The 27,036-nt window shown below is 37.8% G+C and overlaps 1 protein-coding gene and 1 non-coding gene across 5 annotated transcripts in view; both read left to right on the plus strand.

Annotated features, from left to right (window-relative positions):
* Metap1d (methionyl aminopeptidase type 1D, mitochondrial) overlaps nucleotides 1-27,036 on the plus strand; it is an 81,221-nt gene that overhangs the window by 3,115 nt on the left and 51,070 nt on the right. The window lies entirely within an intron of this gene.
* Nucleotides 20,571-20,677, plus strand: LOC120883868 (U6 spliceosomal RNA). The gene has a single exon (XR_005726047.1). It is a non-coding gene; the product is annotated as a U6 spliceosomal RNA (small nuclear RNA).

Genomic DNA, 27,036 nt, shown 5'->3' on the forward strand with positions numbered 1-27,036 from the left:
TAAAACAATAGGATGAATGTGCAGTGTATGAACAAAACTGTAACTTTTGTGTGTGTGTGTGCTGGGACTCAAACCCTGGGCCTTGTGCATGCAAGGCAAGCACTTTACCAACTGAGCTATATCCCCAGCCAAAACTGTAACTTTATAATGATAATAATTGGGAAATATTGGACAGAATCTGAAATGTCCATTGGGAAGAAAATGACTACAGAAATTATAGTTCATCCATGCAATAGAGTGCTCAGCATCCATTTAAAAGATAAGGTAGATAGATGTACTGTATATTTATAATTGCTGACACATATTGAAAATAAAAGGTAAGGTATAGAACAGTATATTTCACTAATGTAAAATTACATATCAATGCCAGGTGTGGTGGCATGTGCCTGTACTCGCAGCAACTAGGGAAGCTGAGGCCAGAAGATTGTAAGTTCAAAGCAGCCTCAGCAACTTAGCAAAACCCTGTCTCTAAATAAAAAGTATAAAAGGGTTGGGGATATGGCTCAGTGGTTAAAGTGCTGCTGGGTTCAATCCCTAGTATTAAAAAGACAAAACACCAGTTACATTTAATGTTTCTTTATGTGTATATATATGCATGAATCTGGAGGTGCTGGGGGTATAGCTCACCGGTAGAGCATTTGCCTAGCATGCCAATGGCCTGAGTTCAATCCCCAGTATTGCATATATGAGAGAGAAAAAGAGAGAGAGTTAGAAATCTGGAATGATGTTCACCCAAATATCAAGAGCTGCCATTTCTAGATGATGGGGTTGTACTTATTTATATTTGATATGTATAAATTTTATACAGTGGGCAGATAGCATTCTCATTACAAAAAAGTAGTTTTCTTTCTAGGTACAGTGGTACATGCCTAATTCCAGTTACTCAGTAGGATGAGACAGGAGGATTGCAAATCTGAGGCCAGTCTTGACAACTTAAGGTGATTGTGTCAAAATAAAAAATAATATTGAATGTGGGAATGGAACCAACATTCTTTTACTATGTATCTTTTACTATGCATATTCTCTGTAACAAAGCAAAATGTCTATATAATAACATAGGAATAGAACATCTTTCAGATTCCCCCGGTTAAAGAATGGCAAATGACAAATGCAAATATACTCATGATTTAAAATACATATAATACTATTATTTTGTTTACTTTTTTTCTTTTAACAAATATAAGGGCTGGGGTTGTAGCTCAGTGGTAGAGTACTTGCCTAGCACATGTGAGCACTGGGTTCAAATCTCAGCAACATATAAAAGTAAATAAATAAAATAAAAGAATTGTCCATCTACAACTTAAAAAAAATTTAAAAATCAAGTATAAAAATATTTTAAGTGCTTTTTGTTCACTTAGGACCCTAAGACCGTTGATTCCCCCACTGACAATTACTTACCCAAGTGGTTTTTCAGAAAATTAGTGTTCAGGTAAGGGACAGGCTTTAGTGCATGATGAATTAAGTACTGTAAAACTTCTGTCAAGTAGGTCCTTGTTGTTTCTGTAAGAAAATGTATGCTCAGTTTATTGTTTTGGTTTTGGCTTTTCAAACTGGAGATTGACCAGGGGCACTTTTCCACTGAACTATATGCTTAGCCATTTTTATTTTTATTTTTTAAAATATTTTTAGTTGTAACAATCCCTTTATTTTATTTGTTTATTTTTATGTGGTGTCAGGGATTGAACCCAGTGCCTCACTCATGCTAGGCAAGTGCTCTACCACTGAGCCACAAGGCCAGCCTCAGCAACTTAGTAAGACCCTGTCTCAAAACTTAAAAAAAAAAAAAAAAAAAAAAGAACTGGGAAAATAGTTTGGTAGTGCACCCAGGTTCAATCCTCAGTATCCCCCCCACTCCCAAAAAATTAGGATGCAGTTCATGGGTGCTTTGAAAAATGCTAATGTTAATAAGAAGCTTCCCATCACAGGAACTACATATAACTATATTCCTAATGATAACCAGAGAATGAAAATGGAGTTTTGCTTTATATTTTAACAAATATATTCCAACTATAGTATATGATCCTAAAGTCATATGTACTTGTATGCTTTTTTTCATCTGCTTGAAACAGCTTTCTATATAGCACAAATAGCTCCTGTCTCCCATTGAAATTGTGAGATTTATGTAGTTTTTCAATGATGGATGTTATGCTGTTGTTTAAAAAAAGGATGATGTTGACCTCTATTAGTTGATATGGATGATGTCCACAAATATATTATTTGAAATAATTAGAACAATTTAATATAATGCTATTTTGTAAAATCAGATGCAAATATTATGGTGTATGTGTATATGTGTCTAATGTGTATAATATGTGCACAGAGAGGAAGAGGAGAATGGCATACATGAATCCCAGTTTTTTTTAGGGAGGGCACGGGGGATTGAACTCAGGGACACTCGACCACCAGCCCTATTTTGTATTTTATTTAGAGACAAGGTCTCACTGAGTTGCCTAGCGCCTCGCCATTGCTGAGGCTGGCTTTGAACTTGAGATCCTCCTGTTTTAGCCTCCTGAGCCGCTGGGATTACAGGCATGCACCACCACACCTGGCCAAAAGTCCCAGTTTTTATGAAATAAAATATTCACAAGTTTTTATGAAATGCCCACTTTCCCAAGCAGTGGAAATTTATGAAAATTCAGAGTGATTGTTGTATATCTTAGGGAATTTGGGCGAAGATGGAAGAAGTTTTATATGTATGCAGAGCTTCATTTTGAACATCTTGTTTTATAGTTAAAACAGCTCGTTCTTATAAAAATTGGAATTTCTTTTCTTAGCCTTTGAATATGGAGAATTTCAAACATACACAATGCAATGACTGACCACATGTACCTCATCGAGTTACAAAATTCATCAACCGAGGGCTGGGGTTATGGCTCAGTGGTAGAGCGCTTGCCTAGCACATATGAGGCACTGGGTTCTATCCTCAGCACCACATAAAAATAAATAAATAAATAAAGGTCTACTGACAACTAAAAAAATATTTTAAAAAATCATCAACCTCGGGCTGGGCATGTAGCTCAAACGGTAGCGTGCTCGCCTGGCATGTGCGGGGTGCTGGGTTCGATCCTCAGCACCACATAAAAAAATAAAATAAAGATATTGTGTCCACTGAAAACTAAAAAATAAATATTAACAAATTCTCTGTCTCTTTAAAAAAAATCATCAAACTACCTTCATACTTGTTTCATTTATGCCCCCAAACACTTGGCTGGATTATTCTTTGCTTTATTTTATTATTCTTTTAATTTTATTTTTTGAGATAGAGTCTCACTATATTGGCCAGGCTGTCCTACAATTCAAAATCCATATGCTTCAGCCTCCCAAGTAGCTGGGATTATGGGCATGTACCACCATGCCTGGCAAAGCTGGATCCTTTTGAAGTATATCTCAGATAGCATATCACTTCATCTGTAAATTTTTGTCATGTATCTCTAAAAGATGAAGAGCTAAGAGGAGGAACCTTTTCCTCCTATGTATATAATATTTATCATTTCTAGAATTTCCATTTGCCTCTTTTAAAGAAAAAAATTTCCATTTCTCTGTTGAGAGATTTCCCACGTTCACTTATTATATCCATCCATCTTTTCCTTTAACTACATAGGTTTTTTTTTTTTTTTTTTTGAGGCAGGATCTTACTATATTGACCATGCTGGTCTTGAACTGATGATCCTCCTGCTTCAGCCTCCCCAGTAGCTGAGATTACAGGTGTGTGCCACCCTGCCTGGCTGAAACTTATTTCTTGAAGTAACTGTTTAGTGTGTTTGCACTATGGAGCTTTTCATTTCCACATTTTTTTCTGATTGTATGCTATTCCACTGGGGTAGTTTAAGATGTTCCTCTGTAAACTGAAAGTTAGATTCATGCCTGACTTGATTCAGGTGAGACTTTTCTTTTTAAATAACAGTACTTCATAGATAGTTATTGGGTTTGTGTGTGTGTGTATTTTGTTTTGTGACATTAGTGGCCATTGGTGATCATTATCTAACTCTCTTGACTTGTTAGAAGTTTGTAAAATGATAATATTCTAATTTAGTTATTCTTGTTTCATTCATCAGGAAGTATCTACAAAGAGAATCCTTCTGATCCAGTATTTGTTTATCCTAATAGATTCTTCCTGGCAAGGAATGTTAAATACTTGTTTTGGTCTTTTTACTTAACCAATTTAAAAAATAACAAGTTTATCCTCAAAAAGTGACTAATGAATTATTTTTTAGAATTATCATGTGGATTAATTTTTATTGGGCATCAACTTCTTTAATTTTCAGAAAGTGTATGAAAGTATCATGGAGTGTTAAAATGAAATCCTGAGGCAGAATTGCCAGATTCAGAATAGAAGAGCAAAAGCTATTGACAGGAGTAGTGTTTTCAAAAAATGGAATTTAAGTTGGGCATGGGGTGGATGCCTGTAATTCCATCAGTTTAGGAGGCTGAGACAGGAGAATTACAATTTCAAAGCCAACATCAGCAATTTAGCAAGGCTTTAAGCAACTTAGTGAGACCCTGTCTCAAAATTAAAAATAAAGAGCTGGGATTACAGTTGTAATTGGGAGGCTGAGGCAGGGGGATCTCAAGTTCAAAGCCATCCTCAGCAATGGAGAAGCACAACTCAGTGAGACCCTGTCTCTAAATAAAATACAAAATAGGGCTGGGGATGTGGCTCAGTGGTTGAGTACCCCTGAGTTCAGTCCCCAGTACCAATAAATAAATAAATAAATAAAAAGGGCTGGAGATGTGGTTCAGTGGTACGTGCCCTGGTTTAATCCCTGGTACAAAAAACCAAAAATGGAACTTAAGGAAATGTTACTATAATTTAATATTATAATAGTGGAAGATTATAGGATAAGAGGATTGAATAGCCTCCAAAGCTGGTTACAAGTTGGGTCTCAGAGTATTAGGCATTCACATCATAAGAGGATGCTCATTTCTGCATATAGTGAAATGTCAGATCTTGTGCTTAGAATAAATATATCTGTGCTCAGTATCCATAGGGTGATCGTATACACCATGAAAGGACAATTGGGTAAATATAGTTTGCATCCTGTTTCTACAACTGTTTATCTTATGAATAAAAAATAACTTAAGTTTCTACTCCGCTTTATCTAAAACTGCTTTAAAAAATAGAATCTATTTTTTTTGGCGGGGGTTGGGGAGACTGGGCTTTGAACTCAGGGGCACTTGACCACTGAGCCACATCCCCAGCCCTATTTTGTATTTTGTTTAGAGACAGGGTCTCACTGAACTAACTGCTCAGTGCCTCTCCGTTTCTGGGGCTGGCTTTGAACTTGTGATCCCCCTGCCTCAGCCTCCCAAGTGGCTGGAATTACAGGTGTGTGCCACCACGTCCAGCCCTTTATTTTTAATTTTGAGACAGGGTCTCATTAAGTTGCTTAAGGCCTTGCTAACTTGCTGAGAATGGCTTTGAACTTTCAATCCTCCTGACTCAGCCTCCCGAGCTGCTGAGATTACAGGTGTGCCCCACCACACCCAGTCTAATTTTTAAAAATTTTAAGTGAGAACCTATGCACAAAAAATGTTCATTTACACTTGCCTGTAAACTTGGGAGGCTAAGGCAGGAGGATTGCAGGAGGGTTGCAGAAAGAAACAAAAAAATGTCCCTTTTTCCTCTGAGCAAAAGTACCTTTTTTTTCCTTCTTTGTACTGATGTTTGAACCCAGAGGTGCTTTACCACTGAGCTACATCCCCATCCCTTTTTAAATTTTGAGACAAGGACTCAATTGCTGAGGCTAGCTTTGAATTTGTGATCCTTCTGTGTCCCCCTTCCAAGTGTCTGAGCCCAGCCAGATGTGCCTCTTATGGTGTTCTTGGGCTGGGACATAGAGCACTTATTGGTGGGATAAGTATGGAAGAATCTTGATACTCTTACGCTGTTTCCTGAATGCAACGGGAAGTAAACTCCCCTAATATATGCAAATTTTGTGTATTTCTGAAGAAAAATATGTATACCTTTCATTAATTTCTCAAAATAAAATGTATTTTGAGGGGAAAAATACATTTCCCTTAGCAAATCAAAACTCTTTGATATTCCTTCCATTAAGTGATAAGGTCTATGTCCCTGCCCTGAAACAGCTTGCCTTGGGACAGCTTTCACTAATAGAGTATGAGGGAAGTGATGCTTTATCATTTGGGAAGCTCTGATAAAAGGGGATATAACCTCTGCCCTGTTCACTGGAACCCTCATGCTCAGAGCATGAACTACTTTGTAAGAAACCCAGCTATCCTGCAGCTGCCATGCTGTGAGAAAACCACTCCATCTGGAGTGGCATCAGTCAGGAGTCCTAGCTTGAGTCGTCCCTTTCCAGGCACCAGACATGTGAGTAGAGGGTTCCAGCTCCTAGCCATTGAGTCACCTCCAGACTTCAAGTCTTCTTAGTGGAAGGCCTGGGACATCAGACAGCCTCAGACATTGATTTATGAATCCCTGACCCTTGTAGTTCACAAGCATATTAAAAAAGTTTTTTTTTTTAATGCTGATAAATTTTGGGATTTTTTTATGCAGCAGCAGTGACTGGAACAATACGTTTATCTATAGCCAGCTGCAACTATTTTTTTTTTCCCCCAGTGGAAAACCTACAGAAGCACTTTTAGGGAATACCTAATAGGCCCAAAACTTGGAGTTACCACCTAAAATGAAGTATGGCTTCTTAACAGGTATTAATAATTTATATATAGACTAAATGAAAAGTCAGGAGTCTTTTTTTCCTCCCTTTTTGGTACCAGGGATTGAACCCAGGGGTGCTTAACCACTAAGCTACATCCCTAGCCTTTTTATTTATTTTTAAATTTTTTTTGGGGGGGTGTACCAGGGATTGAACTCAGGAGCACTCAGCCACTAAGCCACATTCCCAGCCCTATTTTGTATTTTATTTAGAGACAGGGTCTCACTGAGTTGCTTAGCATCTTGCTTTTTCTAAGGCTGGCACTGAACTCGTGATCCTCCTGTCTCAGCCTCCTAAACTACTGGGATTATAGGTGTGCACCACTGCACCCAGCTTATTTTTTAATATATGTATATTTTTTAGTTGTAGGTGGACACATACTTCTATTTCCCTTTAATTGGTACTGGGGCTCAAACCCAGTGCCTTACATATGCCAGGTGAGCGCTCTACTACTGAGCCACAACCCCAACTCTTATTTTTTATTTTGAGACAGGACCTTGCTAAGTTGCTGAGGCTGGCTGGGTTACATGTATGTGCCACTGTACCCAGCTAAAGTCAGGAGTTATTTTTCTCATAAGTTGATACTGCTTTGTATTATAGGTGACATGTCACCTTTTTACCAGGTTTCCAGAGGAACTGAGCTAGAAAGTTAACGCAGGGCCAAATTTTCCCACAGAGAAGCCTCCATTGAGAAAAACAACATAGCAATGTTCTTATTAGACAGAATAGACATTAGGTTAAATTCTAAGAAGTTGTTCATTGACTTTTTCTATATCTAGACCTAATACCACCTTAATGATCTCATTACTCCCATGACCCTAAATAATATCCATCAATCTATTTATGTTCCCAACTGAGTTCTTACTTCTGTATTTCAGACTCACACATCCAACTGCCTACCTTTTCACTCAGATGTCTTAATAAATAGGTATTTCAGAAGCAACATGTCCAGAACTCCAAAACTGGATTTCTGACTCTTTTCCCAAATTTGCTCCACTCATACTTTCCTACTTTAGTTGATGGTAATCTTTTAAAAACAGCTTTATTAAGATAGAATCCACATATAATACAATTCACCCAATTAAAGTTGTACAATCTAATGGTTTTTAAACATTAATTTTGTTCTGTCAGCTTCTTAGACCATAAACCTTTAAATCACCCTCAGTTCCTTTAAAAAGTCCTATTGGATATACCTTTAAGATATATCCATAGGGGCTGTGGCTGTGGCTGTAGAGTGCTTGCCTAGCACATGTGAGGTGCTGGGTTCAATTCTCAGCACCATATATAAATAAATAAAATAAAGGTATTGTGTCCACCTACAACTAAAAAAATTTTTTTAAAAAAGATATACCCAGAACCAAACTTTTTTTTCTTCATCTCCATTGTTTACTACCTGATTTGAACTAATATTATATCTAACCTGGATTATTGCAGTGACTTATTACTGATCTCCCAGCTTCTATCATTGTCTTCTATAACTCAGTTCTAAACATAGTAGCCTGACTGATCTTTTAAAAATATAAGTGAGGTTATTCTTTTGCTTGAAATCTATTTCCCTCAAAGTAAAAGCTAAATTCCATTATGATGTTCTATAAGATCCTCCTCATAGCACTCAAAACTTTTTAATATACAATATGATTTACTTATTTGTCATGTTTATTGTTTATTGCTAGTCTCCACCATTATAAGTTCTACACAAGGAATTTTTATTTCTTTTGTTCCCCGATTTATGTTAAGCACCTAGAATAATACCTGATGCATCAAACTTTAATTTACTAATTTTTTGAATGAATGAAAAATGACTAGTTAATGGTGATACAGTAAAGTTGATAATGAATTAAATAATGTGTTGAAATACATAAAGCAAGAGCTGTTAGAAATAAAAGGAATAATGAATAAATCACAGTCATAGTGGAAAACTTTAGCACACCTCTAAGACTTTGGCAAGTAGACATAATAAGGTTATTGAAGCTCACACTGTTATAATTAGCTGGGTGTGGTTGTACACACTGTTAATCCCATTGACTCAAGAGGTTGAGGCCAGAAGATTGCAAATTCAAGGCCAGCCTCAGCAATTTAGGAGACTGTCTCAAAATTAAAAAAAAAGGGGGGGGGCAGGGACATGACTCAGTGGTAGAGCAACTTTGGCTTCAGTCCACAGTTCCAAAAAGAAAAATAAAAGAAAGGAACCAGTTGAGTGTTGCTGGGTTCAATGTCCAATATTACAAATAAATAAATAAATGAAAAAGGTTATAATTAGTAAGATTGATTTAATACTAAATGTGATACTTTGGATTAAAGTTTCTTTTTGTCTTTTTGTTTATTTTTTTACAAAATACATGAAATAGGACAAAACTTCACTAGAAGCCTAATCGTTCTAGAAAAAAATGGTAATCTGCCAGACATGTTGGTGCATGCCTGTAATCCCAGTGGCTTGGAAAGCTGAGGCAGGAGGATCTTGAGATTAAAGCCAGCCTCAGCAGTTTAGCAAGGCCCTGTGCAATTTAGTGAGACTTTGTCTCAAAATAAAATACAAAAAAATGGGCTGGAGATGTGGCTTAGTAGTTAAGAACCCCTAGGTTCAATCCCTAGTACCTAGCAAAAAAAAAAAAAAAATTGTAAACTATATTCTTTCATCACAAAGCAGTAATACACAAATTAATGGGAAGAGAGAAAGGATTTGGCCCAAGCGTTGTAAAAACACAAAAGGAATCTAGGTGAAGGATGTGCTGTTAAATAGTCCTGGACCTGGAATACATGGTTCTTGTCTTCCATGAATCCACAGTGCTTGAGGGAGATCAGCCATGTATCTGTTATTGCAACAGAGTAAAATTAAGATGTAAGCAAACAGTGCAATGGGATCATCCAATAGAGATTGAGGAGTTGGCTTCAGAGAGTGGGTGGCAACTGGCTCCATCTGAGCCCTTCGATGCAAGGAGGAATTTGGTCAAGTGAAGATGTCAAGAGACAGCCTCTTGTCCAAAGGTAGAGAGAGGTGTGAGAATTTCAGTAGCCTGGGATCATGTTGGTTGAACATGGCTGGCAGGCCCAATGACAGCTAGGAAGTAGCCAGAGGGGATGTTGAGGTAGCTACTTTGAGCATTAGACATACAGGATTTGTGGGCCACCTAAGTGGGCAACTGAGTCATGTGTGTGAGAAGGGAAGAAGATAAGCAGACTCCTGTTCTCCTCATGCAAATAGTTTTGCAGGTGGGAGAGGGGACAAAAAATTGAAGAAGACCCTTGTTCCCAATGACTTCTATTTTTATTTCTGTACATTATCCCAGAGATGATAGATGAAACAATGAAGTAGGGAATTAGAAACTAATAAAGGATAAGTAGAATTGAGACCCAGCTGAAATTACAGTATAATTTGTAGTGGTCCCATTCATTAACACTGATTTTCTCCAAATGTGTATCACCCTGTGTATGCAAAATAGTTGAGATAGAAGAGCTGGATTGACTGGAATTTTCCAGATGGAAGCTCTAGAAGAATAGGGAGTAAGAAAGGCAGGTCTTTGATAAGAGGATTGAACTAATGAATCACAGTGTCTAGCTTAGGCTAGAAGTTTCATATAAGAATAGGGAATCATCTATTTGTTGTATCTGTACCCATTATTAAAATGAATAACTTGGGAAAAGAAAAAGAGAAGAGTCTGATAGTTTGGAGAAAACATGAATTGTCCAAAGGTGAGAACTCCTAGCAAGACCAAAGAACAGGTATAGTGAGAATGCAAGTAACTTTTGAACTGCTGTAACAGTTTTTAGTTTAATTGAAGAAATAAGCTTTATACATATAACAATGCAGAACAATATAATGTTGCTTTGAGAATAAGAGGAAGGAGAGAGAATTTGAGGCTTGAATGGTCAGTTCACAGAAGAAATGAGAATTGAACTAGGCCTTGAATGATGAGTAAGATAGTCAGCAGAGGGACTGAGGAGAACGTTCTAAGGGAATAAAGCAGGGCCATGGTAAGCTAACCATGTGGATACAGAAAGTCACATATTTAGAGGGTTCTGGAGTGGAGGATTTGGCTGGAGCTGAGAGCTTGTGTGAGGGATTTCTAGGAGAAGAGGCTTAATTAGGATTAAGTCATAGAGAACCCTGAAGGCCAATTTAGTGTTTTATCTTAAAGGCAGAGGAGAGCACTGAGATTTTTAAAAAGTATGTTGGTGTCTCCATTTTAATCTTTTCCTGCTGTGTTCTGAATACATTTGAGAAAAAAAAGGCATGACAGATTGTTAGAAGATAGTGGCAGAGGGTGCTGGGGATGTGGCTCAAGTGGTAGCGCCCTCACCTAGAATGCATGAGGCACTGGGTTTGATTCTCAGCACCACGTAAAAATAAAATAGAGATATTGTGTCAACCGAAAACTAAAAAGTAAATACTTTAAAAAAAAAAAAAAAGGAGATAGTGGCAGAAACCAAATGATAAGGTCCTGAACCAGTGTAGTGACTACAGTAGAAAGGGAGAGTGGATGCCAGAGAAGTGGGACAAAGCAGAGATCATCAGGGCATGTGGCTTGCTAGAAAAGGGACCCGAGGAAGCAGAGAAGACATCGAGGCAGGAAGAAAGGAATTTCTAGAAATGGAGAGATTAGTCAGGAAAAGATTTCTCAGAAAGAAGTTTTGAGGTGATTAAATGAAGGTAGTGAATTTGGCCACTAGAAGACTACAGTGACCTGAGGTGAAAATCAGCAGAAGGCACTTGTAGTTGATCGTAAAGAAATGGGGAGGTTTTGTTTTGTTTTGTTGTTTGTTTGAGTTTGTTTTGTTTGTTTTGGTTCCTTTAAAAAAAAAACTTCCTAGAGATATAATCCCTAGATATATAATTCAAATCTATTTAAAGTGTATAAGTCAGTGGTTTTTAGTATATTCAGTATATAGAGTATACTTAGTATATTTAGTATATAGAGTTGTGCAGCCATCCCCATAATCAATATTACATTTTCATCACCCCGAAAAGAAACCTGTTTACATTAATAGTCACTCTTTAATTGTCCTGATACCTCCAGTCCTAAGCAACCACTAACCTTCTTTCTGTCTCTGTGGATTTGCCTTTCTGAACATTTCATATAAATGGAATTTACATACAATCTGTGTCCTTTTGTTACTGTCCTCTTTCACTTAGCATAATGTTCTTAAGGGTCATCCCTATTTGTATTAATCAGTAATTTATTCATTTATACTGAGTAATATTTGTATGTATATATATGTATGTACATATATATGTACACACATGATATGTATATACATATACACACATAATATATATACATACATATATAGAGAGAGTGAGCAAGCACTCTTACAAATAATACTGCTACAAACATTTACATATAAATTTTTGTTTACAGGCTGGGGATGTGGCTCAAGTGGTAGCGCGCTGGCCTGGCATGTGTGCGGCCTGAGTTCGATCCTCAGCACCACATACAAACAAAGATGTTGTGTCCCCTGAAAACTAAAAAATAAATATCAAAAATAAATAAATTTTTGTTTGGGCATATGTTGTATTTTTGAAATGGAGGCCCTAGACATATTTAGAAGCAGGAGAAGGGAAAAAAAAACTGGTAAGGAAGCAGGGCCACTGGAAACGCTGGTGATCAGGAGAGAGCAGACCTAAAAAAGATGGAAGAAACCGGAGAAGGGGGGATCCCTAAGATTGGGAGGGGCTCCTCTGATACAGGAACAAAGGAAAAATGGGAATTTCTTTTTCTGGGGGTGAAAGTATTTTTAAATATATTTTCTAATTATAAAAAGTAATCTGAGAGGCTGGGGGTGTGGCTCTGTGGTGAAGGACTTGCCTACTATACATAAGGCCCTGGTTTTGCTCCCTAGCCATATATTTAAAAATTAATAGGCAGAAGGCTATAAACAGTGACTAAGAATGTGGTTTCTCAAGTCTGCTGGGGTCTGAATCATGATACTGCAGTTTACTAGTTGTGGAACCATGGACTCATTAGCTAATCTCTCTAAGCTTCAGTTTCTTTATTTGTAAAATAGGGATGAGAGAGTAGCTACTAACAGGATTAAAAGAAATATTGTATGTAGAGCTGTATTAATTATCTATCACTGTGCAACTATTACCCCCAAATGACGAACATTGTGTCAGTTTCTGGGGGTCAGGAATCTAGGAGTGGCTTAACTGATGCCTGTGGCCCAGGGCTCTCATGACATTGCATTGAGCTGTTGGCTGGAAACCAGTTTCTTGCCCTCTATGCCTCTCATAGGACTTCTAACTTGGAACTAGTGATCCAAGAGAGAGAGAACCAGAGTAGCTGCAATAGAAGCCACAATATTCTCTAACTGAACTTCAGAAGTGACTTCTTATCACTTCTATCATATGCTCTTGATCACATAGTACAGTGGGGCAGAGGACTGGACCAGGGTATGAATGGAATTCATGGAGGAGGCTGGGATTGGTCTTAGCGGCTGGCTGGTACAACATTACTTGGCACAGGGCATGACACAAAGTAGCAGTATTAAGATGTTATAGAAATGTATTAAGACAGTGACTATCACCCATGTCCCATCATTTAGAAAGAGTAGACATTTCTGTTTTTTTTTTTCTTTTTAATTGTAGATAGACACAGTATCTTTATTTTTATTTATTTATTTTCATGTGGTGCTGAGGCTCGAACCCAGTGCCTCACACATGATAGGCAAGTGCCCTACTACTGAGCCACAACCCCAGTCCCAAGAGTAGGCATTTCTAAAGTGTCTTCCCCTGCTAAGAAGGGCTACTAATAATGTAACTATGATTTTTTGAAAAATTCTGCCTTATCCACAAAAGAAAATTGATTAATTACTGAAATATTATTTTAGGGAAATTAACTTTTTATCTCTTTTACCTCTCACATGTAGTCTGTGTATCACACCATTGTTTTTCCTTCAATTAGCCTGTGATAATTTTGTATTTGTGCCTTCGCACACCCTGTCTCTGTAATCATTAAGATTAGGATTTTCCTAAGATCAAGCAAAAATAGGTCAGCAGTAAAAAGAACACCCTGGCTGTGTTCTCTGCAAACCAGATGATGCTGCAGAATACCGGCCCCTCCAAGAACTGATAGTTCAGAAGACAACTCCTCTCTGTCATCTTCCACCAGTGCCCCCCTACTTTATGCTCTATGCATAGCAGCTGTTCAGGGCACTGTAGAGCACAGGGGCGCTTCAGAGAATTGAGTAAGCGACACAGTCAGAGAAGGCTGTGTGGGGCCAGAGAGCAGGAGGCAGGACAGACGGCGAAATAGCAGTAGGATGGCTTTATCACAGATGAAGGGAGCGGAGGATTACCAGTTAACTAGGCTAAAAAAAGAAAAAGAAAACCCTCGAACATCTCTATCACCAGTCACTTTTCAGTGGAGCCTTCTAACTTGGGGGACAAGGAGGAGAACAGCTGCCAAGGAGTCTTAAAAACTTGGCGTGGGTGGTTAGTATTCTGTGGTAGCTTCTTTTATAAGGGTCAGATTAATTTTCTAATGCTGTTTTCTACTTTAATGTTATTGCTTTAATCATTATAATACCACCAATTCCTTCAGGCAATAGGAAGCTATTGAAGATTTAATGAGATTCATATTGCTTATGCTTAAATGTTGATGACTTCCTGAATGCATATTAATCATTCCTGACCTTGATCTTAAATTCCTTCCCACTACAGATTCTCATCAAGCATACCTACTAGATCCCTCCGTGTTCACTAAATACCTGGTTCATTTCCAAAAGTACATAAAAGAATATTAAGTCAAATATTCAGTGTGTGTCATATTTTCAGTACCCTTGTCTGATTTGTCTTCCAATTCTTACTGCAACTGTAAATCAGGAAAATTTAGGAGGAGAAAAATCAGTTACAGGGGATTTAGCCTTGTTTAAAAGACTGTATGTTCAGTGCAGCAGACCTTGAACATGCCCTAATTGGTTGTCTAGGTCAGTATGTCCAACTGGCAACTCTCAGAGCCCATCCAGGCCACAGAGCATTTCCGGGTGGCCTGTGTGCATGCTCCGGCTGTCAGAGCAGCAGGACTCAGCCTCGGCCGCTGCTCTGCTGACCTATCCTTTAGTTTAGGCCCACCCCCTCCTGCCACAGAGGCCTGGGAAACCTGGGCTGGCCACCTGGTCTCCTCATGTCCAGCATCTATGCATCTGTCTCAATTGTGCCCTCAGCCACCTTGACAGATTTCCTGATCAACAGTCCTTCCCCGAATTAGGACCTGGAACAGGAGTTGGAGAATATGAGATGATAGATCTCAGGACTCCACGGGAAGATGAAAGTGCGGGAGAGGCAGACAGAAAGGATCACATCATTCAAAGAAAAGAAAAAAATATGTAAGAACTTGAGGATAAGGAGTTATGACAAGGAGAATGGATGTGTGTTGGGTACGTTGGCGCATGCCTATAATCCTACTGACTCCAGAGACTAAGGCAAGAGGATCACAAGTTCTAGGCCAACCCCAGCAACTTAGACCCTGTCTCTAAAGAAAAATTTAAAAGGCTACAGATGTAGCTCAGTGGTAAAGCACCCCTAAGTTTAGTCCCCAGCACAAACAAAACAAAAGCAAAACATAAAACAACAACAAAGGCAAAAACCTCGAGGAGATAGGATGTGAGGGGGGAAGAAGTAAAGAGGTGAAGGAGCTTGTGTGTGGTGATGCTAGTCAGGGAGATGAGGAACAAAAGAGGCAAATTGCATGGGAAAGAGGCCACATGTGTGAGAATGAGAGAACTGTGGAGACAGCAAAGCAACTGCTCTTCCTTGCATAACTTGACTACAAACCCCACGGGGAGACATGGTCTGACAGAGTATTTTTTTCTGATTTGCAAATATATTTACAACAACAACAACAAAATTACTAAAAAGGCAAACCACAAGGCTGGGGGTATAACTCAGTGGTAAAAGTACTTGCCCAGCATGCCTGAGACACTGGGATTGATCCCTAGCACCACAAAATATAAATAAATAAATAAATTCTAAAAAGTTAAGCCACAAATAGATGTGTATTTAGCATATTATATTACACTGGGATTTATTTTATGATATCCTAAATATATAACATTTGATTCTGAAGCTCAGCTTATTTGCTGGCATATCAATTGTTTTAAATATGGTCTGTCCCAATCAAGAAGTTTGATAGTATTGTTTATTTTCACTATAGATCATCAAAAATATGCCACATATATTTTAAATCTATAATATCAGCACACAGTTTTTCAACTTTTTAAGGTAGATATTTTTAGGTAAATAAATGAGAAGATACCTATTTTTGCAAAGTATATTTTTCATATTTAATGATCAAAGTTAAAAGCAATTTTAAAAAATGGCCACCAAATTTCCAACAATTTATGATTGTTGTTGTTATTATTTGTAGTGCTGGGGACTGAGCTCAAGGCATCCTATATGCTAGGCAAGCACCCTACCACTGCACTATATACCCCCACCCATAGCTCACCTATTTATTTCCACTTCTATTTGAAAAATAATCAGACGCTGGCAAAAATTTAGGCTCAAGGATGTTTATTACCAGGTTGCAGACAACTGGAAATAAGTCATATGTCCAGAGAAATAGAGGAATGATTAAGTAAATTATAAAACATCCGTAAGATGAGAAGTGTTATACATTCATTAAATATATAATTACTTCCTCCAACAATTTTTTAAGAAATTCTTTTTTTTTTTTTTTTTTTTTAAGAGAGAATTTTTTTAACATTTATTTTTTTTTGTTCTCGCGGACACAACATCTTTGTTGGTATGTGGTGCTGAGGATCGAACCCGGGCCGCACGCATGCCAGGCGAGCGCGCTACCGCTGGAGCCACATCCCCAGCCCTTAAGAAATTCTTTCTAAAAATATTTTTTAGTTGTTGATGGGCCTTTATTTTATTTATTAATATGTGGTGCTGAGAATCAAACCCAGTGCCTCACACATGCTAGGCAAGTGCTCTACCACTGAGCCACAACCTCAGCCCCAAGAAATTCTTATTCATTTAGTTTTTAATATTTTTAGTTGTAAATGGACACAATACCTTTATTTTATTTTAATTATTTTTATGTGATGCTGAGGATCGAACCCAGTGCCTCACACATGCTAGACAAGCGCTCTGCCACTGAGCTACAACCCCAGCCCCAGTAACTACTATTTCCAGCTTTCTCACATTGCACTCAAGTGGCCCTTTAAAAAAGTACATTGGGCCACAGTGGCACACACCTGTAATCCCAACCACTCAAGAGGCTGAGACAGGAAAACTACAAGTTAAAGGCCAGCATAGGCCACTTAGTGAGACCCTGTCTCAAAATTAAAAAGGACTGGGAATAGAGTTCAGTGGTAAAGCACTTGGCTAGCACAAGGCCCTGAGTTCGGCACCCTCCCCACAAACAAGATATGTTAGGACATTTTGCTCCTCCTTAAAATCTTTTCTTGGCTTCTCATTGTACTCACCATGAAAACTCTGACCTTCAAGGCCCACTGGTCTTACTACCCACAACTCTCCAGTCCCTCCAATTCCTATCTCCTGATTTCTTTTCAGGACTCTTTCTCTATACTCTTTCCTCCTAGGGATCTTTGTGTATGCTCTTCCCCAGCTTGGACATCTGCTTAATTCCTGCTTATTCTTGAGGTCTTAACTTCATTTTCACCTATTAGAACAATTTCCTGCCATGCATGGTGGCACACACCTATAATCCTAGCAATTGAGGCAGGAGGATTGAAAGTCAGCAATTTAGTAGCCCTAAACAATTTACTGAGCCCTGTCTCATAATAAAAAAAAAATTAAAAAGGGCTGATGATGTAGCTTAGTGGCCAAGCATCCCTGGGTTCAGTTCCTGATAACAAACAAACAACAAAAAAAAAAAAAAAAAAAAAAAAGAAGAAGAGAAAAAGAAAAAAGAAATGAACATTTCTTCCTGACCCTCTGTACTCCAAGGAGAGGTCCCAGATATTTTCTTATGTGGTCTTATTCTCCTTCATAACACATATCATATTTTTAAATCATATGTTCATTATGTGTGGTTCATTTAATGCCCATTTCCCCTCTGGATTTGGTCTTTTTCTCTACTTTCTAGGAGAGTTCAAATTTATGCATCACCCCTTCATTTGAGGTTTTAATTTCTTTTACCATATTTTAAGCCACAAGAGTCTGTCTTGTTCCCTGAAAGTTTTTATTAAAATGAGTATACTGTTCTTGTTTTGTGGTTGCAAAATCTTTCTTGAGTGTATTATAAATAATTTTCTAGGAATTTTCTTCTCTATATAGTCTGTTTCTTCTGAGCTTTTTCTTTTTTGTCTTGTTCGGTATTTTGTATTAGTGGCTCTTAAATATTTGGGAATCTGTCATTGTCTGCTCTCTGTCAGAGTGAGCAATTTAAAAATCTGAGTGGACTCATGAAAGTCAAGCCTGAGGAACTGTCACATGATTATGGAAGACTAAGAGAACTTTATAACCAGTTTCACTGTGGAATTCTGCATTGGATCCTGGAACAGAAAAAGGGCTTTCATAGAAAAACTGGTGAAATTCACCTGAAAGATGAAGGCTGGCTGCCAATGTTCTGGAAACTAAGTGAGAGGGCTAGCAGGTGGGGGTGTGTCTTAGCGCCTAAGTCTACAGTTTTCACTTAATCCTATAGTGACCCACACTTAACTTTTCCTGGTGTTCTCTAGTCAGGGATCTCTGTTTTTCTCTCTCCTGAGAATAATTCTCTAGTGTTTTGCCAAAATGGTAGAGGGACAGTCCTTCCACATGGTAGAATATGAGATCTGGGGACTCATCTGTGTCTTTAACAGATTTCTATCCACTTTATTTATTTTAGTTCCACTTAATCTTTTTATCTAGAAATCCTGATGCCTCTTGTTGACACCTGGGAATTCTTGTGTCTCTCCACTGTGTGAACAGAATTCTGTTTTCTTGGTTCTGTCAAGTCATTTACCTCCTTTCATCTGTTTTCAGTTCCTGATTTTCCCCATATTTTTAATTGGTGAATCATAATTATACATAATAGTGGGATTCATTGTTACATATTCATACACACATATAACAATATAATTTGGTCAATATTATTCCCTAGTATTTCCTGATTTTTTAAAATCTGTTTTCTCTCCTGTTCTCTCTTATCTTTTAAGTTCATGACTTAATTTGTAAGAGAGGCAGGGCTGGGGGTGTGGCTTAGTGGCAGAGCACTTAAAAAATAGAATAAAATATATAAATAAATATAAGAGAGGCAGTAAATGGTAGATGCATATTTGGTTTACCATCTTATTTGAATTCTGAAATGAATTTTGGTACTTCTCAACTAGAAATATTGCCCTTGTATATGTCACATTTTGTTTCATTTTATCTCTGATTTATAATTTATTTTGTAGGGGTAACCCTCATCTAATTTTCAATCTTTTTCCTTTGCCCAGTGAAAAGGATTCAATTTGTTGAATAGTTCTCAGGGTCTTACCATCTCTGATAGAAAATATGGTCAAAACTTACCATTACAAATAAGCATACTCAGTACTTAAGCAAAACTAGGACAATCAATGCTTGGTACAGTATGGGCTTTCATAACTACTGAAGCTTTGCTCATACTTCTTTACCTTTTGATCTGGAATACTGTTCCCTTATTTATGTCAAAATTCTATTTTTATAGCAAGGACTATTTCAGGCACCACTGTCCTTGTAGAATGTTTTTTGGTCTAACGTTATCATTTTGACCTTGCCTGTCTGCCTACCTTCCTTCATCCCTTACTGCCTTCCTATAATATTGGAATCACACCATTGGGGATCAGTTTACAGGAGACTTGGTCATTCTAGCTTTTTCAAGCAGACGTGAATTGGTTGTTCCTGATTGTTATGAAGTAGGCTGTAGGCAGAACCTGTGGAAACAACTTCTAGAACAGATCCTCTGAACTGGCCCACCAAGGGAGCAGGTAGAACTGGCTTATAGGGGAAGCTATGCTGCCACCACCGCCAATTGCTTCTCAGTACTCACATAGCTATTATGGGACAGCCGAGTGCTGCTGCAGAAAAACCTAACATTTCCACAACTACTCATTAGCAGAAAAAAGAATAGCAGAAATAACAGGAATGAGCCCTTCTCGGCTTCTCCCTTCAAGTCGTCCATGAATGCTTCTGATTAGTGGAGCCAAATTCAGATGTAAACCTTTATGTTTGGGGATTCTGGGAAATGTAGTTCTTAGCCATCTAGTTTCTACAGTACAGAAGACAGCTTAGGAAGAGGTTGGATGCCAAGGATGCCAAGTCCACCGTTGCTTCCATTGTCATTTACTCTGAGCCAGAAGATCTAAGAATTTGTAATAATTTTCACCGCTTATCTTATCATGCTACTGGATTATTAAGTCATTTAAGGCAGGAGATGTATATGAATCATTCCTTCCCTCCCTGTACCATAAACACACAAAGTTCTGTTGCAGGTAAGAACCAAGTAACTGTTTTGTTAATTGAGTGAAATCTAGTCATCTTGCCAAGAGTAGCACCTTCACTTGGATTTAAGGAAAACTTTTTAATATTAACCCAAGACAAGACAAGGTAGTAATTAGAAGGGAGTCTGGAAAACTCTAAGGAAAATTTGGTTTGGTTATGTAAAAAATAGAAATTGAATTGAGATCCTGGCCACAAATAATTCCTTCTTTCCCAATATTGAAGAGAACCTGTGGATGGTCTTAAATCCTTGAGTAAGTCCTCTGGGGTAGTTGCAAATGCCATTGCACAGAAGATTGAGGACAGTAGATGGAATTTAGAGCCATAAAGTAATGTCTGTTTAATGGAGGCAGGGGCTGGGAGTGTGCTCGGCAGAGCCTGCCAGGCATGTATGAGGCCCTGGAAACCACATTCCCAGAACCACCAAAACAAAACAAACAACAACAAAAACAGACAGGCTTATTAAGGTAAAGAAGATAAGTTTAGTGCTCACTTCAGTAGCACATATACTCAAATTGGAATGATACAAAGAAGATTAGCATGGCCCCTGAGCAAGGATGACATGCAAATTCATGAAGTGTTTCATATTTTTAGCAGGTTGACTATTACCATGTAAGTGAATTGTGCAACTGGTATGTTCCACAAAACGAGCAGCACTGTATCAAATTGATGCAAATTTAGATGTGTGATACTTACAATAAAGTTTTTAATGTGTTTTACTTTTCAAAAAAAAAAAGAAGAAGATAAGTTTAAAAAGAGTTATTAGGAAATATGTGCATCTGGAAAATCGGAGGGACCTTCATGCCTCAGACAGCAAAGGTGATCAACTTGACCTCATAGCTATTGACAAATTTATGAGACTATTAAGAACCCTAAAAATGAATTATAGCTGGGATTTGAGTAAAATCTTGTTGAATTAAGATACAACAAATAGTTTACATTCTGAATTAGACATTTTTTCTTTGTGTGGGGTTGTGGCTCAGTAGTAGAGTGCTCGCCTAGCATGTGTGAGGCCCTGGGTTCAATCCTCAGCACCACATAAAATTAAATAAATAAAATAAAGGTATTGTGTCCAACTACAACTAAAGAATACATATTTAAAATAAATAAATAGGGCTGGGGATGTGGCTCAAGCGGTAGCGCGCTCGCCTGGCATGCGTGCGGCCCGGGTTCGATCCTCAGCACCACATACCAACAAAGATGTTGTGTCCGCCAAGAACTAAAAAATAAATATTAAAAATTCTCTCTCTCTCTCTCTCTCTCTCTCTCTCTCTCTCTCTCTCTCTCTCTCTCCTCTCTCACTCTTTCTTTAAAAAAAAAAAATAAATAAAATAAATAAATAAATATATTTGCTTTTCTGTGTTCACGATGCTTTAATGTCTTCGCATTGTTTTGTTTGTTTTGAGATAGGCTCTCCCTATGTTACCCAGGCTGATCTTCAACTCCTGAGCTGAAGTGATCCTCCCATCTCAGCCTACCCAGTAGCTGGGATAGGGAGTAGGTTTACCCTAGTTTTAATATAAAATTTCAATTCCCTATTGTAGAACACAGAATCTTTCTGTGTTAGTTAACTTTTCATTGCTGTAATAAATATCTGAGATAAATCAAAAGGAGAAAAGGTTTATTTTGGCTCACAGTTTCAGAGGTTTCATTCCATGCTTGTGTGGCTGCATTACTTTTAGGACAAGCTGTGGCAGAACATCATGGCAAGAGAGTGTGGTGGAGCAAAGCTTCTCATCTCATAGTGGCCAGAAACACAAAAAGAGAGGAAAGGGGTCAGCCCCAACCCATGCCCAGTAACCTAACTTCCTTCCACTAGGCCCCACCTCTTAAAGGTTCCACCATCTCTCAGTAGCACCACAGGCTGGCAACCAAGCCTTTAACACATAGGCATTTGGGGGATACTTCTAAACCATAGCACCTTCATATTTTGACATTCATTCTCCATCTATAATCTTGTGATGGCCTTCTTCCCTCAAGACACAGTATCCATAGACTTTACAATGAAATTCTCTGAAGTGCATATACCACTACAAACTTCCTCTCAAGTATGTTTCTACTCATTCCTTAAAATTCACCTCAAATACCGTTTGATTTATAATTTACCACCTCTTGATTCCGATAGCATCCTGATCATAGCCCTAGTGCCATATAGTAGCCATCAGTTAATTGGTTTATCATATTTTTCCTTCTAGACTACAAATTACTTGAACATAGAGATCTGAGTTAGTAGGTGTTGGGTGGGGCCTGGAAATTTGTGTGTTCAACAAGCCTCTTCAACAATTCTGAAGGCTCTGGCCTTGGTTGAGTGGTTTCTAAGACCTGCTTCTGCTCTGAAATGTAAGATTTTTTCCTCCTTGCAATTTAATAATTTAACTGGTGTTGGAGACTGGAGAATAAGCTTTGGAGTAATTTATTGAAACAAACAAAAAAGACATAGGTAGTCTTCTGTCATACCTACAATACTGTATTATACTGAAATGTAGGTTAAGGTAGTTAAGTAGAAATAAGATAAATACTTTTATTTCATGTAAGAATGTTTGCTTAATGTGTCTACTTTTTTACATATTAACATTAAAGCAATTGAATATTTGCTATATGCTAGACACTTTCTAGTCATTTGGAGTACAATAATACAGATAAAAATCCTACCCCCAAAGAGCTTACATTTCAGTGGTGTATCTCTGTAATCCCAGTGGCTCAGAAGGCTGAGGCAGGGGGATCTCCAGTTCAAAGCCAGACTCAGCAAAAGTGAGGCACTTAGCAAATCAGTGAGACCTTGTTTCTAAATTAAATACAAAACAGTGCTGGGTGGTAAGTGGCTCAGTGGTAAGTGCCCCTGAGTTCAATCCCCGGTATACCCGCTCCTGCCCCCGACACAAAAAAAGAGCTTACATTCATAGACAATCAACAAAAAAAGTTACTGAATATTTTAGAAAGTGGTCAGTACTATGGAGAAAATTGAAAGCAAAAGGACTTTCTTTTACTTTGTTGGTATTTAGCAATAATTTAGAAATAGTAATAATAATTAATTTGAGCCATTTAAATGTGTCATACTTTAGATGGGTGCAGGAGTACACACCTGTTATCCCAATGACTTCGAAATCTGAGGCAGGAGAATCAGAAGTTCAAGGCCAGCCTCAGCAATTTAGTGAGATTCCATCCCAAAAAACAAAACAAAGCAAAATAAAACAAAAGGCTAGGGATATAGCTCAGTGATACAGCACCACTGGGTTAAATCTCCAGTACCTGCACCCTGCCCCGCCAAAAAATTCATACTTTAAAAGGCAGAATTTAATCTACATCCAGTCAGAAGAGAATTTAGGATTGACAAAATTCAGGTCTGGTTTCCTTTTATAAAATTGACAATAAATGGCTTTCCCATTATGTCAATAGGAAAGTAATAATTTAGTGGTTCAGGGAATTGCTTCCAAAGAGTCAAAAGTAAATTATGTTGATATAAATTTTTACTACTATTTTTTTTAAAAGGAAAAGAAGAAGCCACACACCAGGAAAAAGCATTTTATTCTTGTCTAGAGGACTAAATTAATTTTTTATTTAAAAAAAAAAAAAACAGCAACAGTAGCTGGAGATATAGCTCAGTGGTAGTGTACTTACTTGCCTAGTAAGCTTGAGGCCTAGGGTTTAATCCCTGGTACTGCAACAACAGCAACAACAACAGCAAACCTTTACTCTAAAACTTCTCTCCTCGATTCCCCATTTTAATATTTTGTTTGCATTTTTACATTTAGGTTAAAAGATACAGGTCCTTTTAGAATGTATAGGGAATCCTCATGGCATGGAACGAGGAAGCACAGGACTTTGGCTTTACCTCTGGGGGTTTGTGCTTAGAAGGAAGAGAAACAGTATGTTTCTGTGGGAAAAATCACTTTTCCATCTTTATTCTCAAATAACTTAATCAAAAGATTTAACGTTTCATTGTAAACAGTCTTAAAAGTCAAAATTAACGTCACCTGCAGAGTGAGCTAAAAGAGTGATGAGTATTGTTTTGCACAGCAGTTTAAATTGTTTTTCCAAGTCCTGTAATAATGAAAGATTTTTCTTGCACTTCTTAAAAACTAGAACTGTGTGGTAATTCTGATGACTGTCAGTTCCTGTGGGGTGTTTACACAAAGGTACTTTTAAATGAAGAGTCATTTTTAGAGCAATTAGAGAAGAGGCTAGACAGAGAAGAGGCAGCTCAGGGGCCCAGCAGGTCGGGGTTAAGGTTTATTGACAGGACAGGGTCAGGCGTCTGCTCCTCCACCATTGCCCCTTTGTACCTGCCCTCCGGATACATCCAAGACCTCTCCAGCCTCACCTCCCTGCCACTGGCTGAACCCATGCAGAATGTGGAGAGGAGAAAGGAAAGGAGGAAGAGGAAGGCAAGTTCCACTGACACATTACAGTTCCATATTGAAATGCAAGTTTGAAAATATTTGTGTATGTTTTTTTGGCCTAGATGTTGTGTCACATGAGGAAGAAGAAACTTTAAAACACACAAAGCATTTTCTGTTCTTTGCGCTTTGTAGTTTGCAGTTATTGCATCCTGAAGAAAGAAATTGCCTGGCTGAAGTAGTCTTTTAATTTCATTTTTTAGTTTTGAGTTACAGGATTCTGGCAAGCTCCCTGACCACTACTGTTACCTGGTGGCGCCTATATTTCATCAAATTTAGACATGCAGACTACCTGGATCCAGGCCCAGATGAACTGTTGTGACTGATAAACATGATCCCGCCCTGCCCCCACGCATACCCTGCTTTTCCCTTTAAGGGAATCTAAGACTCTGAGTTGCAGGATCCCCAAGGGAGGTAAAGAAAAATGTGTTCCGGCATTCACATTTGCTCTGTGGTTTTCTCTGGCTGCATCCCTGCTTGCCCAGAGGCTGGTGAACATCCCAGCGGTGCCCCCACTTCTCCAGGGTTGGTAATTAATGGAAGGAACTTTTTTTGTGTGTTGTTTTTAATAAAAACAAGCAGAGACATCTATCAGTACCCATAGTCAAGGCAGAATTGTTTGACATCTTGTGATTGCTGCTTACGAAAAGAATGACAGCAGTTATTAAACAAATAAGAAAAAAGATGCTGTTTATTGGTAGTTTTCAGATATCCTAAGAATATCCTTGGTAATGGTACTGCCATTGCATGTGTAGACAATAAAATAGAATCATTAATTTTTGAAATCTGTGTTTTATTAGCTTTGGAGTCATAATAAAAATTCAGATATTAAGCAAATGTATGCTTTTTCTCTTTGTAATATACTAGGGGCTTTTCCTTTCATAGAACATGTTTTAAACACTTGTTTTTAAGATTTCAGGGGGAGTATTAGCAGTCAATGTAATTAAATGTAATTGCATTTCCTATGTGGATTATTTTTAGTCTCTTTTTAATGCATTTATGATTATTTTCCTCTATACTAGTTATTGTAGATTTGCCTTGATAGGTGGTTATGGAAAAATTGTTTGCTTGGAAACAATCAGAAGTCATGAATTTGATTTCATTTTAATTTAAAAGTTTTCTAATAAAAAATTGGCATATTATCAAGGGAAAAGCATTAAACTAACTGTTCAGGGGCTAACGTTTTTGTTCTTATTCATTTAATGTGATTTCAGAAAAATAATGACTCTCTCTGGACTAAGTTATCCCACTTGGGAAATATTTCATTGATTTCAGTCCCTGACCTCAACAGGTGATGTGGAAACATCAGATTACAACTTCCCTAGGTACTAGATGAGGTGAAGATTTGCCGAGAAGGAAGGAGAGACAACTTCCTGGAATGTTGGTAGTAGTCTGTTTCTTGATTGGTGTTCGGTTACACCCGGGTGGGCATTTGTCAGTATTCACTATATACTTAAGATTTGTACATATATGGTGTTTAAATTTTACCTCCCTCCCCAAAACCCAGGAACCTGTAAGTGTACATGGAAGTCTACTTAGTGACATGCATTTTGAAGTATAGTGGGTATAACCAGATCTTGAGCTTTCAAACTTACTTCAAAATGCATTAGGAAAAAAAAAAAAAAGAGAGATAAATGGATAGTAGAATGTTGAGGAATGTGCTAAAGAACAAGTATGGTAAAATGCTAATTATAGAATCTAAGTAGTAAAAGTTTTTTTCAACTTTTGTGTTTGAAATTATTCATAATAAAATGTTGGGGGAAAAAATGAAGGTACAGGTTTTTGCTCATTTAAGGACCTTTAATCCCTCTTAATTCAAAATCATACTATTTAGATTAATACCAAAAAGGGAAGGGGTGTGAATGTAGACACTCAGATAACTATGAAAATGTAGCCACCTCGTACTTTCTCAAATTACCTTCTATGGGACCATTATGAAGCATGGAAACCAAGGATGTCTTTACCAGCAAAAACTCTGAGAAACCCAAACCACATAGCCTAGCCAGTGGCCTTTGTGGGTAGATAAAAATTGGCCTTCAGAATCCTGACCACAAAGAAAGACTTGGCTTCCTGACACATAATCTTCACGAAAGGCAAGCAGGTACCTCTGCTCTATACTTTATATTAAGACTCTATCAAATGAAAATGGGCTTTCAGTTTTCAGCCAAATCCCAGGAATTTGGCCATGAATACCTCCACTTTTATCAGAATGCCAAGCTCTCTCACACTTAGGAAGTGAGAAATAAAACCTGACACAAAATGTTTAGCCACTGATTCTCAAACTTTAATGTATGTAATAATCACTTGTATGAAAATTTTAATATATGTAAAATTAATGTGTTAAAACAGTGAACCCAGTTCCAAACTGGGTTTTCTGAATCTGTAGGTCTAAGGAAGAGCCCAGAGATCTGCTCTGTTTGTTTGTTTTGGTGCTATCGACTGGACCTAGGAGTACTTTTACTTTTTTTTTTATTTTTAATTTTGAGACAGGATCTCACTAAATTGCTGAGGTTGGCCTCTAACTTGAGATTCTCCTCTATCAGCCTCCAGAGTC

The sequence above is a fragment of the Ictidomys tridecemlineatus genome, chromosome 7, assembly GCF_052094955.1.
Source record: "Ictidomys tridecemlineatus isolate mIctTri1 chromosome 7, mIctTri1.hap1, whole genome shotgun sequence".
NCBI classification, from domain to species: domain Eukaryota; kingdom Metazoa; phylum Chordata; class Mammalia; order Rodentia; family Sciuridae; genus Ictidomys; species Ictidomys tridecemlineatus.